The sequence below is a fragment of the Oncorhynchus tshawytscha genome, linkage group LG14 (assembly GCF_018296145.1).
Source record: "Oncorhynchus tshawytscha isolate Ot180627B linkage group LG14, Otsh_v2.0, whole genome shotgun sequence".
Taxonomy (NCBI): domain Eukaryota; kingdom Metazoa; phylum Chordata; class Actinopteri; order Salmoniformes; family Salmonidae; genus Oncorhynchus; species Oncorhynchus tshawytscha.
Window position 1 is genome coordinate 30796291 of NC_056442.1, and position 6000 is coordinate 30802290.

Consider the following 6000-nt stretch of genomic DNA (forward strand, 5'->3'; position numbering starts at 1 on the left):
GTTTATCACAGTGCCATCCGTTTTGTTCCTAAAGCACCTTATACCACCCACCACTGCGACCTGTATGCTCTAGTCGGCTGGCCCTCGCTACATATTCGTCGCCAGACCCACTGGCTCCAGGTCATCTACAAGTCCATGCTAGGTAAAGCACCATCTTATCTCACTTCACTGTTCACGAGGGCAACACCCACCCGTAGCATGCGCTCCAGCAGGTGTATCTCACTGATCATCCCTAAAGCCAACACCTCATTTGGCCGCCTTTCCTTCCAGTTCTCTGCTGCCTCTGACTGGAACGAATTGCAAAAATCGCTGAAGTTGGAGACTTTTATCTCCCTCACCAACTTTAAACATCTGTTATCTGAGCAGCTAACCCATCACTGCAGCTGTACATAGTCCATCGGTAAATAGTCTACCCAATTTACCTACCTCATCCCCATACTGTTTTTATTTATTTACTTTTCTGCTCTTTTGCACACCAGTATCTCTACCTGCACATGACCATCTGATTATTTATCACTCCAGTGTTAAATCTGCTAAATTGTAATTATTCGCCTACCTCCTCATGCCTTTTGCACACAATGTATATACTCTTTTTTTTCTTTTTTTCTACTGTGTTATTGACTTGTTTATTGTTTACTCCATGTGTAAGTCTGTGTTGTTGTCTGTTCACACTGCTATTCTTTATCTTGGCCAGGTCGCAGTTGTAAATGAGAACTTGTTCTCAACTAGCCTACCTAGTTAAATAAAGGTGAAATAAAAAATACAAATAAAATATGAACTGCAACTCAGCAAAATCTTTGAAATTGCTGCATTTATATTTTTGTTCAGTGTATATGGTGATACTGATGTCAACATGTAGGCTAGAACATACATGGGCAACTAAACACTAACCCTCTGCTTATAGCTATCCAGATTTCAGATCCTTCAAAACTACAAACATCAAAGGGTTAGGGGGGCCAAGGGGAGGGTTAGGGAGCAAATTGAGATCAGCTTTCTATGTACGCCTAGTCTACCCTATTCACATATGCTCAGTTCGCAGGCCCTGCTCTCCTTCTTTCCTTAAACTGAGCCAGGAAAGGTAGCCTTAAGGAAACCAACTTGATCTTGCAATAGCTCACATTCTGTTTCCCTCTCCAGGCTAATGGAGAGGAGCAGTGGCCCTAACTTGGCAGTGGCTAGTTGGGGTTGTAGTGATGCCTAAAATTCCAGCAGGTGGAACCATTTTACTGATGTGTAGACTATTAGATCAGGCTAGATGGAAAACAAATCTCCACTACAACTACCCAACATCATCCCCAGAGATCTGACCTGGTTAGCACTGTGTTTGGGATGGGATTCACATGGCTGTTGTCCATAAATCAATGCTGTTGTCAGAGCCCTTTTTCTACTCTAGTCTGACTGCGTAATTTTTCCAAGTCTTGTTGAAGGGCGTCCATTTCTGACCAGACTGTCGTCAGCCTCTTCCAGCCTGATCAATTTATCAACCACATCCAACTGCCTGTTACAATGTTATAGACTATGTCAACCACAAGCATCCTCTACCTCTCCGCACTACTTTTGACTAGAGCCCTATGGGCCCATATCAAAAGTAATGCACTACAGTACATAGGGACCCATTTGGAACACATACATTATAGAACCATCTCAACCACAGTCTACTCTATGGGCACAGCTAACCTGATTAGCCTACATTGTTATCTGGCAGCAGGAGGCTACTTTGTATATGTGTATGACACATCTGTTTGCAGTAAACCAGCAGACTGTATGTTTATCAGATCAGACTGACCTATGGCCATTTATTTCTATTATAATCCTACTCAGAGAGCAGACACCCTGTAAACCTGACAATCAGATTACAATCAGACTTTTAAGCCAAGCTCTTTCCTCAAACCTCACATCTTAGCATTGTCTTTACATTTTCTTTTTACTTGGGTCAAATGTTTCAGGTAGCCTTCCACAAGCTTCCCACAATAAGTTGGGTGAATATTGTCCCATTCTTCCTGACAGAGCTGGTGTATCTGAATCAGGTTTGTAGGCCTCCTTGCTCACACATGGGGCGGCAGGGTAGCCTAGTGGTTAGAGCGTTGGACTAGTAACTGGAAGGTTGCAAGTTCAAACCCCCGAGCTGACAAGGTACAAATCTGTGGATCTGCCCCTGAACAGGCAGTCCCAACCCACTGTTCCTAGGCTGTCATTGAAAATAAGAATTTGTTCTTAACTGACTTGCCTAGTTTTTTTAAACATGCTTTTTCAGTTCTGCCCACACATTTTCTATGGGATTGAGGTCAGGGCTTTGTTATGGCCACTCCAATACCTTGACTTTGTTGTCCTGAAGCCATTTTGTCACAACTTTGGAAGTATGCTTGGGGTCATTGTCCATTTGGAAGACCCATTTGCGACCAAGCTTTAACTGATGTCTATGAGATGTTGCTTCAATATATCCACATAATTTTCCTCCCTCATGAAGCCATCTATTTTCTGAAGTGCACCAGTCCCTCCTGCAGCAAAGCACCCCCACAACATGATGCTGCCATCCCCGTGCTTCATGGTTGGGAGGGTGTTCTTCGGCTTGCAAGCTTCCCCCTTTTTCCTCTAAACATAACAATGGTCATTATGGCCAAACAGTTCTATTTTTGTTTCATCAGACCAGAGGACGTTTCTCCAAAAAGTACAATCTTTGTCCCCATGTGCAGTTGCAAACCGTAGTCTTTTTAATGGTGGTTTTGGAGTAGTGGCTTCTTCCTTGCTGAGGTGCCTTTCAGGTTATGTTGATATAGGACTCGTTTTACTGTGGATGTAGATACTTTTATTCCTGTTTCCACACAGCATCTTCACAAGGTCCTTTGCTGTTGTTCTGGGATTGATTTGCACTTTTCGCACCAATGTACGTTCATCTCTAGGAGACAGAAAGCGTCTTCTTCCTGAGCGGTATGACGGCTGCGTGGTCCCATGGTGTTTATACTTGCATACTATTATTTGGACAGATGAACGTGGTACCTTCAGGCGGTTGGAAATTGCTCCCAAGGATGAACCAGACTTGTGGAGGTCTATATTTTTTTTCTGAGATCTTTGCTGATTTCTTTTGATTTTCCCATGACGTCAAGCAAAGAGGCACTGAGTTTGAAGGTAGGCCTTGAAATACATCCACAGGTACACCTCCAATTGACTCAAAAAATGTCAATTAGCCTATCAGAAGCTTCTAAAACCATTACATACTTTTCTGGAATTTTCCAAGTTGTTTAAAGGCACAGTCAACTTAGTGTATGTAAACTTCTGACCCACTGGAATTGTGATACAGTGTATTATAATTGAAATAATCTGTCTGTGAACAATTGTTGGTAAAATGATTTGTTTCATGCACAAAGTAGATGTCCTAACCGACTTCCCAAAACTATAGTTTGTTAACAAAAAATTTGTGGAGTGGTTAAAAAATGAGTTTTAATGACTTCCGACTTCAACTGTACCTCAGCCAAATGTAGATTAATATATTTGCACTGCAGACTGCAAACAATAGTCCAGGGCTGTGTTTCCCAAAAGAATCGTAGCACTAAGATCATCTTATTTCCATTGAAACAAAATGGACGAAAGATCTTCTTAGTGTTACGATGCTTTTGGGAAACCCAGCCCAGTTCTGAAGAATGTTGAAGGACAGAGAGACACACAGACAGAATTTGCGTAACAGATGTCTCCCTCCATATGTTCACAGAACAAAATCAAATCTCATGAGCTCTATTTAGCTGACGATTATATTAGCAGCAGCAGCTGATGATGATATTAGCAACAGGAACAGGCTGGAAATTACTTTGAAGTTTAAGGTTGGGGATAAAATTGTCAGAACACTTCCTCCAGTCATGTCCAGTAGAAGGCGCTGTGTCCCTCTGTTCTGCAGGTCATACTGAATTTGTCCCAAATGACACCCCTTTTCCTATTTAGTGCATTTCCTTTGACCAGGTACCTGGTTGAAAGTAGTACATTATATAGGGAGGGAATAGGGTGCCATTTTGAACACAAACCTGGAGGTTCAGCTGATGTCTCTACGGAGGAGAGGAGGGGAAAGCTGTTGTTTATAATGCATCAACACAGAGGGCTTAGCAGCAACACAGGGAAACACACAAAGGGATCACACACATACTAAAAATGTATGCTCTCATTGTAATGTAAATTGTCTTGGGTAAAAGGGTCTGTTATGTGGCATTACGTTATATGTCTACAGGCCTATCGGTTCCTCTGAACTTTCTAAAGGGATAAGAAAAGGTTATGTTCAAAGGTTGTGTTCTGTTACTACTGAGTCTAGCATAGGGCGATGTGAATGAAAGTACGTAGGGAGCTTTCCACAACAAAGGACAGTCAGTCAACATGATTTTAAATGTACAAAATCAACATAGCACCTTTTTCCCCTTTACATACTGTCTTGAGAGAGGAAGAAAAGTGAGAGAGAGAGAGTTCTCATCTTTAGTGTCTGTATCATTTTAAATCTATCGTGTGAACCCAGGAGGAACATATGTTTGACATTAGTTTCACCACCATCAGACCAACTGTCTGCAAACATCATTCACAGACACATCATCATGGCACAGACCAATGAGAAAACCAGTCATCTTACACACCATTGGTTATAGAATCAGTAATCAGACACACCATTGGCTATAGACCCAGTATAGCACACATCTTTCGTTATACAGTGCGTATCATACACTGGGGGGAAAAAGTATTTAGTCAGCCACCAATTGTGCAAGTTCTCACACTTAAAAAGATGAGAGAGGCCTGTAATTTTCATCATAGGTACACTTCAACTATGAGAAAAAAAATCCAGAAAATCACATTGTAGGATTTTTAATGAATTTATTTGCAAATTATGGTGGAAAATAAGTATCTGGTCAATAACAAAAGTGTATCTCAATACTTTGTTATATACCCTTTGTTGGCAATGACAGAGGTCAAACGTTTTCTGAAAGACCCAGCCACGTTTCATCTTCAATGCCCTTGCTGATGGAAGGAGGTTTTCACTCAAAATCTCACGATACATGGCCCCATTCATTCTTTCCTTTACACGGATCAGTCGTCCTGGTCCCTTTGCAGAAAAACAGCCCCAAAGCATGATGTTTCCACCCCCATGCTTCACAGTAGGTATGGTGTTCTTTGGATGCAACTCAGCATTCTTTGTCCTCCAAACATGAGTTGAGTTTTTACCAAAAAGTTATATTTTGGTTTCATCTGACCATATGACATTGTCCCAATCTTCTTCTGGATCATACAAATGCTCTCTAGCAAACTTCAGACGGGCCTGGACATGTACTGGCTTAAGCAGGGGGACACGTCTGGCACTGCAGGATTTGAGTCCCTGGCGGCGTAGTGTGTTACTGATGGTAGGCTTTGTTACTTTGGTCCCAGCTCTCTGCAGGTCATTCACTAGGTCCCCCCATGTGGTTCTGGGATTTTTGATCACCGTTCTTGTGATCATTTTGACCCCACGGGGTGAGATCTTGCGTGGAGCCCCAGATCGAGGGAGATTATCAGTGGTCTTGTATGTCTTCCATTTCCTAATAATTGCCCCCACCGCTGATTTCTTCAAACCAAGTTGCTTACCTGTTGCAGATTCAGTCTTCCCAGCCTGGTGCAGGTCTACAATTTTGTTTTTGGTCTTGGCCATAGTGAAGTTTGGAGTGTGACTGTTTGAGGTTGTGGACAGGTGTCTTTTATACTGATAACAAGTTCAAACAGGTGCCATTAATACATGTAACGAGTGGAGGACAGAGGAGCCTCTTAAAGAAGAAATTACAGGTCTGTGAGAGCCAGAAATCTTGCTTGTTTGTAGGTGACCAAATACTTATTTTCCACCATAATTTGCAAATAAATTCATAAAAAAATCCTACAATGTGATTTTCTGGATTTTTTTTTCTTCTCATTTTGTCTGTCATAGTTGAAGTGTACCTATGATGAAAAGTACAGGCCTCTCTCATCTTTTTAAGTGGGAGAACTTGCACAATTGGTGGCTGACTA